The sequence below is a fragment of the Phacochoerus africanus genome, chromosome 11 (assembly GCF_016906955.1).
Source record: "Phacochoerus africanus isolate WHEZ1 chromosome 11, ROS_Pafr_v1, whole genome shotgun sequence".
NCBI classification, from domain to species: Eukaryota; Metazoa; Chordata; class Mammalia; order Artiodactyla; family Suidae; genus Phacochoerus; species Phacochoerus africanus.
Genome location: NC_062554.1, coordinates 87,111,671 through 87,125,913, shown reverse-complemented (window position 1 = coordinate 87,125,913; position 14,243 = coordinate 87,111,671). Strand labels below are relative to the sequence as shown.

Below are 14,243 nucleotides of genomic sequence, written 5' to 3'. Positions count from 1 at the left end.
TAAGAGCCATTCATGAAAGGTCAGCCAGACAGCAGATGACCAGTGTCCAGGAAATGCCACATCAAAAGTTCCTGCTTCCTGGGGGGTGACTCTGCATCTTATCCAGCTTCTGGATGTTTGACTACAGGGAGTATTTAATAACCAAGAGGAAGTTACAAATACCACCTGCTAAGTAAAAAGACTTTTCTGTTGCTATTTCTCTCCTCAGTTGCAGTCCCAGCATGGACTCCTAACCTCCAATAGTCTTGTCCTTCACTCTACCTCAGCTCCCAAGGTCAAGATCATGCCCTAGACCAGGTCTTTACTGGTAACTGCACACTCTCCTGTCAGTTTCAAATATCATTTCTTCCTTCTGGCCTTCCCTCAGGATATTCTGACTCCAACCATTCTCACCTCTGGAGGGTCCCCCAAGTTATTGAGCCCACCACTTTGTCACTGCCTATCGATCCCATTTCCCTGGTACTCCTACTTCTTTCCTTGCTGGACTAGGTTCTATTCTCCATCATTAAAAAAATCATTCCCTTACTATTATTTTCAACTTTCTTCCCTTTTCAATATGGATTTTTCTGTATAAGTAAGACTTCTAACCTTGGTTAAGGATAAATCTCTGCCAAACCCGCGCAGCTGAATAAGCTAGGAAATAAATAAACAAATTACAATCATGCTGAATGTTTTTCTTCAAACTCATGGTCATAACCCTTCAATGGGCCCTCAGGGCTGCCTGGAAATCCTACTATATTTCTCTAGTAAATCTCTCACTCTCTCAATGACTATTTCAAATGCCCTCCATTCTTCTCAGACCTGTTTCCTCACTCCTGCTACTTTAGTTTCTCATTTCAGTGAGAAAATACAAGCATCAGCAGGGGAGTTCAACATGCTGCTACCAAGATGTCCCACTCACCCTTCCTCCTGTCACAGTGAAACAAAGCCCTGACCCTCTCTCTCAGCCGACACCTCAGCTGTCCTAGGTCCTGTCCACTCCTGCAGTTACCCACTCTGTCCTCCGCCACTCATTTCCCATCCTTCCTGAAGTACTCTCACACATACACCTTCAGTCTTATCATCCGTCTTAAAACCTCCCTTGACCTCCCCACTGCCCCAAACCCATTATGTACCTTCCTTGAGAGTAAAACTTCAAGTTATTTCTCTTTGTCGTCTTCATTTCTTTTCTCCCAATCTCTTTAGAATTCATGCCAACCAGGCTTTCATCCACACTATTTGACTGAAATCTCTCTTGTTAAAGTCAAAAATTACTGCATAAATACCAAATCTAGTGGCACTTGAAATAGGATATTAACAGGTGCAGTCAGGATGAGGCATTTTAGAAAAGAAAATATGAAAAAATCAAAAGCAGCTTTGAAAGTAAGAAATTGGTATTATTAATGCTGGTGCATCCAGAGACCAGGCAAGATGTGTGTTGATTTACTGAAACACAATTTTCCATCAATAGCAAATATTTAATATTTAAAATCTTTAATACAAAATGCTGAGTGTTCATAGAATACATCATAGGTGTATTTTAACAGAAAACCTTTGACAGAAAATCTGATCTGTTCATGTATTTCTGAGGTCACTGGAGTATCCAGAAATCACATCATTTAGTCCACAAATCAAATTTGTTGAGTCTTCACAACTGCACTGACATAAAGACATACACGAAAGCAGGTATAACAATTTCCAGTGTGCAGCATGGAAACAGCTCTGTTTGTTCCAGTGCCTCTGGCTTCATCATCCCTTCTGCGATACTAAGGAAAACATGAGCAGAGTGGATAATACTGTGATAACTGGATAAGAAGACCGGATGGCAAAATGATATTCCAAGGGCAGAATTCCTTAATGGTTTGTAAAAGAAACGTTTCTTGACACAAAATAGTAACTTATGAGGGGAGATCATATAGATATAAAATGTTGGATTTGGAAAATTTCTCATACCATTTTCCAAACCCTATTTTAGAGAGAAGGAATTTCATGCTCAAGGAAAAGCCAAGTCATCTCCAGAAAAGAAGAGACACCTAGAAATTTTTATACCCTTCCACTCTGCATTCTCCTCTGAAACAGCTATATTCTGATGACAACTGAATTCATAGAAACAATTTCAGGCCTCCTCTGAGCTCCACACTTACATATTCACCTCTTTAATTAACGTCATCGCTTAGCTCTAAACTATCCAATAGGTATCAGAAAATTTAAGTGGCTCAGAGATGACATTTACTCCTATTGTACCCAAATGTATTGATCACCTAATCTTTCTCATCTGTGTAAACAGAGTTACCCAGTTGCGTGAGTCAAAAATCTAGGATTTATCCTTGTTTCCCTCTCACTTATTTCTTTATAAATATCTGAAAACTTAATTAGTGCTTAGCAACACAGCTTTGACACATTTTTCCCCCAGATTATGAAACGAATGCCAATGTCTACATGAATAATAACTACAACTTTTTTACCATTTCTGAAATAAAATGTGCTCTTTGTGAAGTTTCAAAAAATACAAAAGAAATAAATGGGATCTCCTGGAGATGGTTTGGCAAAATACAAATGCACAGAGGGAGTTAACTTATACTTCTTTCTTTTATTATAGGTATTTGACTCAAGCTGTTTTTGTTTAAACAGTCAAATTTGCCTACTTGGAAAAATGAGCAATTAACATCGAGAAAAACCTGCCGACAAAAGTCACAGAAAACCTGCCTGTTAGGTTTGACTCATTTCAGGTTTTTACAGTAAAGTTACTTGGTGTTATGTGTAAGTTTCTAATTATATGTGTTCTCTGTGTTTCTGAGCTACAAATATGACCATTACAAAGAAGGTATGGGCTGATCCTTTTCTAATTTGTACTGTCTCTGAGTGGCCCCAGCTGCAGGGAGGAACTGTCTGCCTACTCTCAGTGGGGTGGCAGGGTCTCTCTTTGGTTGAACATCTGGAGGTGATCCCCCAGCAAAGTTGAGCTGTTGCCTCGCTGGCTAGAAAGCACAAGAAGAAACATCTGTGTGACAGATAAATGTGTAAGCCTGTGTGAATTTTGGCTGAGGCACCATCTGTGAACCACACTGTGTGTCATTCGTCTGACACCAGGTGAGTTACTTTGGTGGGGAACCCAGCTGAGAGGAAGAAGATGATGGCTGGGCAGCTTCTCCTGCCCCTTTAATCTGGACTCTTCTTCATCTGTCAGTGTGTCTCTGGTTTCTCCACGCTATCATATAGCCATCATACCAAACACTAAGGATGCTGCAGGTGGCCCATGACCAATCTGGGTTTGGAATACACAAACACATACCCACTCACACAGATATTTTATAGACCAGATACCATGATGATTTTTCCAAATTTCTAACATCTGCAAGTATTACAACTCAACCCTTCAATTCTTATCAATTCCCGCTAGGAATTGATACTACTATAATAAGTCCGTAATTTCAGTGTTTTATATTTCATGTTGAACATCGTAAATTCTATTGGCGAAAGGTGTAAAATTCATTAAATAATTTTTAAAGGCTGAGCTAATCTTCATTAACCCATTTGAGTCTGTCTCTGTGTAAGTTACACAACTGATAAGTCTAGAAGCATACTGTTTTTGAATAAAATATCTTTAAATTCTACCTTTTTAACTTTAGCCACAGAAATCCTTCCTGTCCCCACAAATATCTTCAGATATGGGATGTCAGACTAAGAACAGGGGCACATAAAGAGTAAATCTGTTTCTGATTGACATCTGATTTTCTGAAATTGTCAACAAACCAGTCAGCACAAGTGTTTCAATGTGATTATTAAACTATGAAAAATGACCTTCAACCCAACTCATTACTTTATCATTTTGCCTCAGATTTTAAGACAGATTTTACTTGGGGAATGGCAATAGCACAAGTCTTTTTTTTTTTCTTTTAAATAAATGTAAAATTCTTCTTTTGGAAAATAAAACATTTCCCTTAAGCTCCAAGGAAACTAGATGTAAAAATAATGATAAAATTCTGTCTCAATTCACAAATAGATTAGGTATGTACCAACTGTTCTCAAAAACAACACGCAGAGCCTGGAAGGCTGTCAAATCGAGAGGTCTACTTAGAGAAAACTCCGACTCAAGCCAAAATACTCCATGTCATTTTGATTCTGTGCATTTTAGAGAAATAACCAGAAGAACCAAAGTGAAATAACAAGAGAGAAAGATTTTTGAAGTATTGGTCCATCATTCCCATAAATTAAAAGTCTAAACTGAAAAACATCCTTTCTTGCCAATATTGAAGAAATAGAAAATTTAGGGACCAAGTGTTTCTTAATAAAAACATGTCTATCTTTATATCTCTGAACAACTGTCCAAAGCAATGTCTGTGATTAAAATACCCTTTCTTTGGCTCTCAAAATATCCTAATATCCAATTGCTTTATTAAGTGTTTACTTCTGGAAAGGAGATTGAAATTTTCCTCCTCCCAGCTAGTTAGAGAAAGTTACCCACGCTTTCATTCATTCCACAAATTTTTATTGAGCATGCGCTATACCCTAGGACCTGGGAAGAGGGCAGTCAGTTAGGCAAGATCCTGTCTCTGACAGGGGAAATAAAAAATAAATGACTGAAGGGTGGAACTTAATGTGATGGGGATAATGGACGAAGGAGTGAGCATCTGTGTCTAAGCCAGATGAGCAAGGAAGACCCCTCTGAAGAGATGAGGTTGGAGAAAGATGCCAATACCAAGATGGAGTCATAGGACCACCTGGAGGCTGAACATTTCACCCAGAACTGTGACTAGCAGTTCATTCCAGGAGATGGAAGGAGACTGCCTGCAGGCCGGAGAGGGGGCCGGCATAGTGGAGGCTCAGGAGGTAGGGAGGACAGTAGGAGATAAGGTCAGTGAGGGGGGCAAGAGCCTTGTGGGCCGTGTAAAGAAATTTGAATTTTATCCTACAAACAACAAGGAGCAACTGGGGAGTTTTAAGCAAGCCCTTGACAGGGTGTGATCTGCATTTCCAAATGATCACTCTGGCTGCTGCTGAAGACTGGATTTAGGTGGGCAAAAGAGGAAAACAGGAAGACTGACCTTTCAGAGCATAAAATCCTCAGCAAGACAGCGTAACAACAACTCTTAGGGGCTTTCCTTAGCTGGAACACAAATGAGCTATTTTTCCCTCCTTTACAACACTGTTTAATTTTATGTCCTTTTATACAACATAAGAGGATTTTCCCCTCACAATCTCCTTCTTGGTCTTCAATGGATAGTACACATTCTTTTAAAGTTTTCTTTCTCTTCTCTTTTAAGGGTAAGAAATAGAGCCACAGTGAGGAAAGGCAGCTTATTTTCTTTGCTAACCCTTGGTGATTTTGGACTGTATCTCATAAGAGAGAAGATCTCAAAGCCAGTGAGCCCTGATCACTTGACTTGTAAACATCTTCCCTTCTCCCCATTGATCAATCCCTTGCTCTAGTAAACTGGACAGCAGTGCAAACCCTACTTAAAAAGGACAAACCAAGAGGAAACCACAGACAATAACTGCCACATGGAAATATGGGCCCAGTGGAGCCAGGCATTTCAATTTTTTAGACAATGCCAGAAATTCAAATTTGTATTTGAAATCTTTCTACTTTTAAAGGTTGACCAATAATTTGAATGCTTTTTAAGACACCAGGCAGGGCAAAGACATCAGTTCAAAGGAATGAATCTAGTCCACAGGCTGTCAGTTTATGACTTCTGCAAATAATCCCTTATGTCTCTTCTTGCTTGAACATTCAATGGTTTAGACCATTTAGGGCTGCTGTCTACATGCTCTTAAAATACACCATCCTTCATACTTGTCATTTGTTTTATGTTCCTTACATGGTCAAAAATTCAACTACGTCGCCAGGGGTTGGAGGGTATATATCTTGATTGTGGTTCCATATCTTGATTGTGGTAATTATAAGACGATGTACATTTGTCAAAACTCATTCAACTGCAGAGCAAAAGGAATAAATTTTACAGGGCATAAACTTTACCTCAATAAAAAATTCAAAGAACACATCATAATACTGTTCCAAAGAGAAAACAAAGTTGTCTTCATGATGACTACAAAGCTGCAAGGGAGAGCTGGAACGAAATTTAGTGTTTTGGTTTACAACAAAGCAGCTTGATGCAATATTAAGGCAAGTGAAAAGTGTGTCTTAGAAATATTCTAGCTCTTCCAGACAACTATTTTGTGTGTGTGTGTGTCTTTTTGCCGTTTCTTGGGCCGCTCCCGCGGCATATGGAGGTTCCCTGGCTAGGGGTCTAATCGGAGCTGTAGCCACCAGTCTACGCCAGAACCACAGCAACTCGGGATCCGAGCTGCGTCTGTGACCTACACCACAGCTCACGGCAATGCCGGATCCTTAACCCACTGAGCAAGGCCAGGGATCGAACCCGAAACCTCATGGTTCCTAGTCAGATTTGTTAACCACCGAGCCATGGTGGGAACTCCCAGACAACTATTTTTAATAACGGAATAAGGAAAATAGAATTCTTAGTGCTATAAAAAAGTAAAAATACTGTGTTAAATGGAAGGATTTCCTACGATGTTTACAAAGCACTTTCAGTACATCCTCTCATGTAATTCTTTAATTTTTTTTTGTTTTGTTTGTTGTGGCTACACCTGAAGCATGTGGAAGTTCCTGCGCCAGGGACTGAACCTGTGCCACAGTTGCAACCTATGCCACGGCTATGGCAACACCAAATTCTTATCCGCTGTGCCACAAGGGACCTTCCCTCTCATGTAATCCTTAGCATAAAACTCTAAAATGTGAAGATTAGAGTATTTGTGGACAAAGAGGTTCAACACTCTGGCCAAAGTGGCAAAACAAATAAATAATTGTGCAGGGCACCAGAAACTCTCTTGGAAAGGCTACCTAGCATTCTAGATTTTGCAATTCATATAAACTATGTATTCTGCAGAACTATCTTTGGCTAGAATTATCTATTTGCAGGTCAATGAGCCATTCAAGGGGAAAAACATGCTTTATTTTCTTGTCCAGGATGCATTAGCATAATGGTTGCTAATACATCTCTATGGAACATCAATTACTCCATGCTAGGAAACTATTTTTTAGAAGTGAGTTTTTATTGCTGGTTGATACAACTAAGTTGATAACAAGAGAGTAATGGTATACTTAGGACACAAGAGCAAAGCCTTGGATGCAATTCTTCCTGAAGGAATGGGAGTACTTCAGACTGTATGACATTTCAGGGCCACTATAATCCCTCAGATTTCATAAATATTTAGAGAAAGAGCAGAAGATACCGATGAAAAAACAAAAACAAAACCAAAAACAAACAACCTAAAATCAGGAACATATAAGCAACCAAAATCTGTAACAAAGAGACTGTTACACATTGGTGGTTTTCATGTCCACAAATCACTTAGCTATATTAAAAATTCCTTAGTAAGACTTAATTATTTCATTCTGTCAAATGAAACTATTTGTCAAGGTTGGGAAACAACTGAATTATTTAGCTTCCCTCTCCCTTTGAACTTCTGGAATCAACATCAGTCAAACCACTCACAGGGTCTAATTCCCCAGATATTTTTCTTTCCCCTATTTTCTTACCTCATAGTCATGTCCAACTATTGTTTTTCTCATTCAATAAAAGCGTCTCTGAGTAGATTAACAGTGCAGAGTGAAAAGGAAAGGTCGAGGTCCTTTCCTTGGTCTTCAAGTTATGAAAGCAGCACTGGGAACATTTATGAATGTTACACATTAATCCACTGAAATGGTCACTTAGTTTCTTTTCCAAACACAGGATTTCATCACGTCTAATAATAAAGCAACAAGCCATTTTCTGTATATTATAAACCATCAACTTGTAATTATATAGTGAAATGCTTCGCTATGAATTCTCTGTGATGATGTAAGCTGGTAATGCAGCATAAGTGGGTTTGCTTTTTCTTTTTTTTTTTTGAAGTCCAATACATACCTACAAGGATCTATTTACATTGGGTTAATCATATCGAAATAGCATCTATTTAAGGGTAAAGTCAAAGTTTCTTTTATAAACCTCTATAGATAGATAAATAATCTAGGAGGCTTTTTACTGTTATAAAATTAAGACTGCCTTTCAATGCTTGCTAAAGTTTTTGGACATACAATCCATCTAATGGGCAAAATGTAATCCTAAATTGGTGATTAAAGACTCTGCATGGAAACAAGCTGTCAAATGGATAGAGAGAAATTAAACTTGACAACAGTAATGCCATACTTTCCTAAATGAAAGCTCAGTTCAAGTTTCTACTCATCCATTTTTCAAAGTTTAAAACAAGGCATTTTCCATCCACCCATAGATGAGATGCCAACATTTGCATTTCAGTTGAACTTGATGAAGTCAGGTGACTTGCAGCTTCAGGCTTGCTCAGAAACGCCTGTGAAAAGATGTTTGGCCAATCTAAAAAATATGGCAGGAGTTCCCATGGTGGTGCAGTGGGTTAAGGATCTGTGCTGTCTCTGCAGTGGCATGGGTTCAATCCCCAGCCCAAAGCAGTGGGTTAAGGATCCGGCATGGCCACAGCCATAGTGTAGACCACAGCTGCAGCTCGGATTCAATCCCTGACTTCCATATATCACAGGTGCTATTAAAAAACAAAAACAAAAACAAAAACAAACACCCCCCCCCAAAACAAAAAACAACAAACAAAAAATATGGCAACATTACAACACAGGAGAAAAGAATGAAATGTGGCCTGGCTGTAGTTGACTCTGTAATGAATTCACACTGCTCTGCTAGAAAGCCTTATAATCAAACAAGATATCTGAAAGTGTCCCCATCAGGTCCATATAAAAAGACTTCCAAGTGAGTAAATGGATGGAGGGCAATGTGTGGAGAGTTGGGAAGCAAGGTCAGGAAATGGAATTTCTTCATTCTGGCGGATGAAGAAAACCCCTCATTTTTTATTTATTTGTCTGCCTTGTTTTCAGTTGTAAGTTTCCTACTTTTTGGCAAAAATAAAATTAGGAAAATCCTGTCTCCTGCTAGGTGATAAAAAACAACATTGAAATCAGAAATGCAAGTTTAAGTTAAGGACCGGCTTTTGTGTTATACAACTTAAGTCAGAATTCCAAATCTGTCGATCACTTCAGTCAACTTACTTAAGCCCTTTAAAATTAAATTTCTTGATAGTAAACAAACAAACAAAAAAACAAAAAAACAACAGTGCGTTTATAGTTTGAATACATGACACACATAAGAATGCTACTAGCATGGGTCCCAGCTCATGGCAGATCCTACACAAAAGAGAGCTGGTATCACTTAAGTGATCCTCCCCTAAGGTACTCATGGAGAAGATGCTGGGAAGATGTGTGTTGTGTAAAAGCTGGGGAGGGAAAGCTATATGAGGAGAAAGAGGTATAATGGAAAAGCAAAAACTGGTACATGGTTCTCATCTAATTATTCTTAAAATTTAAATCTTCTTACAAGTAAGCCATGGATAGAATTACCTTTATTAAAATAATCTAATATGAAGTGTGACTTCTAAATATGTAAACTTTTTAGATTGTACATGTCTGTACAATTGTTGTTCTTCAAATTAATATCCTTGGGATAATATACACTTTGCTCAGGAGTGCACAAATAGTTGTATTTTAGAGCTGCCTTTGGGGACCCTTTATGAGGAAACACATGCACAGACACACACACACACACACACAATATTTGTACGTGATCACAGACATGAAAGAATATTCTCCCCTGGGTTGCTCTGGATGGATGATTGGCAACAAGCATTGGGTATGAATCATGAGGGGTTATGGAGAAAATGTAACATTTAGGTTAGAAAACTATGTCAAGAAAAGGAACACAATAGATACTAGTCAAATAAAAGGTCAAATTCTCTTCCAAAAAACTGACAGAAGCTCCCCATTTGCTCTGTGCCAGCATTTGAGCTTAATTATATTCATGCCTTGCTTGGCAGACATAAAATCTACCTGTTTTAATAAGGGCAATGCAGGACATCTGCTTGGCCTCCCTTTTACTGGTCTTGTTTTAGATATATTTTTATTATGATAAAATAGTACTCATGTCAAAATGCCTAAGCATCATAGTAATAAATATATAATAAATACTTATATCTAGAGTGAACCTTGACATACATAAGATATCATCTCATGATTTATGTGGGTTTTTTAAGTGTTGGCTGCTATCCAGTCATAGGAATGCATAAGATATTTATCACAGAGTACTTTATAAAGACAGAGTGAGGGAGGGAGAAAGGAAGAGAGAGGGAGAGGAAGAAAGGGAGGGAGGGGGAGGAAAAGGAGGGAGAGGAAAAGATATAAAAAGGACAACATAACTCTGAGAGGAGCTAAAGAAGTCCCAAGCCTTACTTCCTTAAAGAAAACAATCTCCTTCCTCATGTCCCCTTATCCTAATACTTAATACACTGTATTACTGTTTACTAAACTATTTCAGTCCCCTGCTCCCCACATGGTAAGCTCCATGGGGATAATGAATGTTGTTTTCTTAGTGCCTGAAATAGTGTCTGGTACCAAGTAAGAATTCAATGATGATTTGCTAAATGGATGCTTGCAGAGATTTTTTCCAGTTTTCTTAAAATTTCCTCATATAAATTTGATGGAATGAATTTGAAAAACAAAGGTATTAAAAAAAAGTCATCAAAACCCTAGTTAAAATAGGAAAAACTGGGTATTAGTTAATGCTGTTTTATTAATACTCCGAGAAATAATTCAAAGAACAATGTTGTCATTTGAAATGGGGCACAGATCTATGCCAAATCATCTCACAACAAAAATGCCTGAAGATACTTTGGAAGATTTCTTTTTATAATTCAGAGAGTGATGTAACTAAAGGTTTACCCTTCTATTATTTAGACAGTGATCAGAATACTCCTTCCAAAATCATAAAAATAGCCAAGTAACTGTGGGGTTTTATTTTCATCAGTAACGGTTTTCTTTACCAGAAAATCTGTGGCAATATTAAAACTAAAAAAGGTGCAAAAGAAAATTAGCAATATCCTATTTTTTGTTGGCTATTTTGTATTTATGAGGAAAATTCTATTTTAAAAAAACATTTTTTTCCAATAAAGAAAATCCAAAGATACTGGCAAAAGCAACAGTCTTCTTCTAATCCTATTATTTTAAAAAACTCTCATTCTTTGAAGTCATTACTGCATGGAGGTACCATATATTAGCAATACAAATTGTTTAAGTGCACTCTTAAATTTTTAAAAATGTTTCAAAAAAACAAATCTATGCTATGATTTTATTATGGTTAAGCTCAAAATGCCTTCAGTGAAGACAGAATATACAAACTGATAAGTAGAGATAAATAATTCTGACAGATTTTTCATTCATTTTTCTAGCTTGCCCCATTATATACTGGTAGATATAGCAATACAAATACCATACAAACCCATTTTGGTGATGTTGCTGCTAAGTACTGCTTACTAAACAACTTACAACGTAATTACATGAGGCTTAAAATCTTATGACACACAACTTTCCCATGTAATGATCATGAAACTATCAGGTGACAGACAGGTAAATTATTTAGTATGATTCACAGCACTTACATTATATAATTACTACAAGCATGAATGATGGCTTTCATAAATGCATTCAAATAACAGCAAGATATGATAAAGTCTTCAAAATTTAATGTCAATCACTGTATAAGTTGCTCTGAAATGTACAGGTTGGCTTCTAATTCTTCTAAACATCACCAGCAATTCAAATAAATCATTAAAAACTTCATACCTGAAAGGCCAATCATATTTAATATGATGTAAGTTTAGAGATAAACCTACTTAGTTTTTATTTGTTCTCACTCCATTTTTCCTCAAAATTCCTAAATTCCTCAAAAAAGAATCATATAGAAGAGTTGAAGGAATAAAAGGAAAAGGTATCTTAAAATTTATCATCTGCATACTAATGTCTTCACATGTGCCTGTATTTCCTGTTGCAATAAATATCTCAAGGGTAAGGGACATGTTTTTACGGTGCCAACTATTTTGCTCCAGTTTGAATGGATTCAGTAAAGGTTCATCCACAATAATAGAAAAAAAAATGACATGAAAAGCCTTTGTAGTTATTTCTCATTAATGGTGATTCTGAAGGGTTGGAGTAGACATAAATACACTCTTATACAGATACTTGTTACCTTTTGGCACAAAGTTATGGCCCACACCTAATGTGAAATAAATGTTTTCCTTACCTCATGGGGAAGGGTGAACAGTAGCAATTCATTTATTAATGGTTCTACTTGTGAATACCTTAGACTAGGATGGAGTTCAATATTTACTTAATAAGATTCTTCTCTATTCCCTTAGACAACCGAGGGCAGATGAAATATTTTCAAAATCTGGAGAATACCCGGTGTGCATGTGACATCTTGATTAAACATATGGAATATATACATGGAGAAAAGCCAAGTGGAGACCTGCTTGAGTAATCTAAACACCCAAGTTGAGAGAGGTTAATATATAAAGATCAGCTTTGTACTTTGAAGTTTTCTGGGCTTCATTTTGCCTAATTAAGACAAGATTTAATAATCAGACCACTGTACAAACATGTATCTAAATGTATAGGTTTGTTTCTAATTTGGGGAAGAATTCTTAACAGATTCCAAGGAATCAGCTCCACATGGGAGAAGGTCTCTGATAAGATTTGCTTTTCTTATTGTTAAAATGCAAATACCTGCTTTCCATCTTAGTTTCCTCCATGTGACAGAGGTTAGCATCTGCCCATCAAAATCTCAAGTGTGATACTAAAATACGAAGATTCTGATATTAGCACACCATCTGAGTGTGAAGCAGTGGAAGCTCTAGGTCCTAAAAAATGTATTCTAAAATATTCTTTTTTAAAAAAAAAAAAAAATCTTTTTAGGGCCACGCCTGCAGCCTATGGAGGTTCCCAAGCTAGGGATCAAATTGAAGCTGTAGCTGCTGGCCTATGCCAGAGCCACAGCAACACAGGATCTGAGCCAGTTCTGCAACCTACACCACAGCTCAGAGCAACACCAGATCCTTAACCCACTGAGCGAGGCCATGGATCGAACCTGCACCCTCATGGATGCTAGTCAGATCTGTTTCTGCTAAGCCATAATGAGGAACTCCCAAAATATTCTTAAAGGTATTAACAAATCATCTGTAGATGATGATTTCAAAAGGGTCAGTTTACCTAATCTACTTATAATAGAATATACACACCCATACATTTCTAGGAAATAGAACTGAGTAGTAGAAAGTATATCTACAATCCAATACTACTTTAATAAATGAACCTAATTCCACATCAAAATATTATTAGGTAAAAAGTAGAATTCCCAATCTTTCCTCCTACCCTGGACAATGTTTTAAGAACATCTGCCATAGTGTTGAGATATCACAAAACAAACAAACCAAGCCACTCTACCACAAGATAACACACATATGCAGAGTGACATATAAGTCAAAGATATCAAGCCATTATTATAAGAAGAAAGCTGGTTCTCCTCTGACAAGACTGATTTTATACAAAACAATTTGATAAATGTAGAGAAACACTATAGCAATAAAACTGGCATTAATCTGATGATAGAGAGTCTGAAATCTAGTGAAATACAGTCTGCAGTACAGCAACCACTCCCACTCCCAGTGCGTACACATACACATCATCTTTGAAAGCTGTGAAGGGTTGGCCTGGGGGATTACTGTTGAGTACTGTGTTCTTTAGCCCATGCTCCCTCCATGGCTCTGCCTTGTCAGGCCAAAGAGAAGAGAAATCTCTACGCTCATCTGCAGTAAAGTAAGCACATGATAAAGACCCCTTCTCTCGCTATTAGAAAGATGATGAGAGCTTTGCCCATGAGGTTTTGTTTTGCTTATATCGCAATACGATAAAGCATTTAAATACTAAGCCAATTTTTAGCTATTCGTTTATCAGTGCATAGAACACTGTTTCTCAATTGAAAGCCTCTATATGATATGTGCAGGTGATACAGTAACAGAGGAGAATGGATAGAAATTTGCTGTTCAGGACCTTAAACATTTTCCAGAAATGAGAGGCTTCTGCTCTGTAAGCTCACCACAGCAGACAGTAGTGGCAAAACTGCACAGACTAGTTTTGCGTACAAATTCACTGAAAATGCTTTACTGGCCTGTGTGATATGATCATATTATAATGACTGTTTCTTTGTGGTTGGCTCAGCAGGAGAGCTCCTAAGGATGTGGTATGATTCAGGCATTTGCTGTCCATTTCAGCCACAAATAAGGTTGCCAGAAAGAAACTACCACAAGTTTCTGAGTAACTGCTTTGAAAACTGATG

At 37.6% G+C, this 14,243-nt stretch overlaps 1 protein-coding gene across 17 annotated transcripts in view; it reads right to left on the bottom strand.

Moving 5' to 3' along the window:
- Positions 1-14,243, bottom strand: part of HDAC9 (histone deacetylase 9) — a 959,143-nt gene that overhangs the window by 344,542 nt on the left and 600,358 nt on the right. The window lies entirely within an intron of this gene.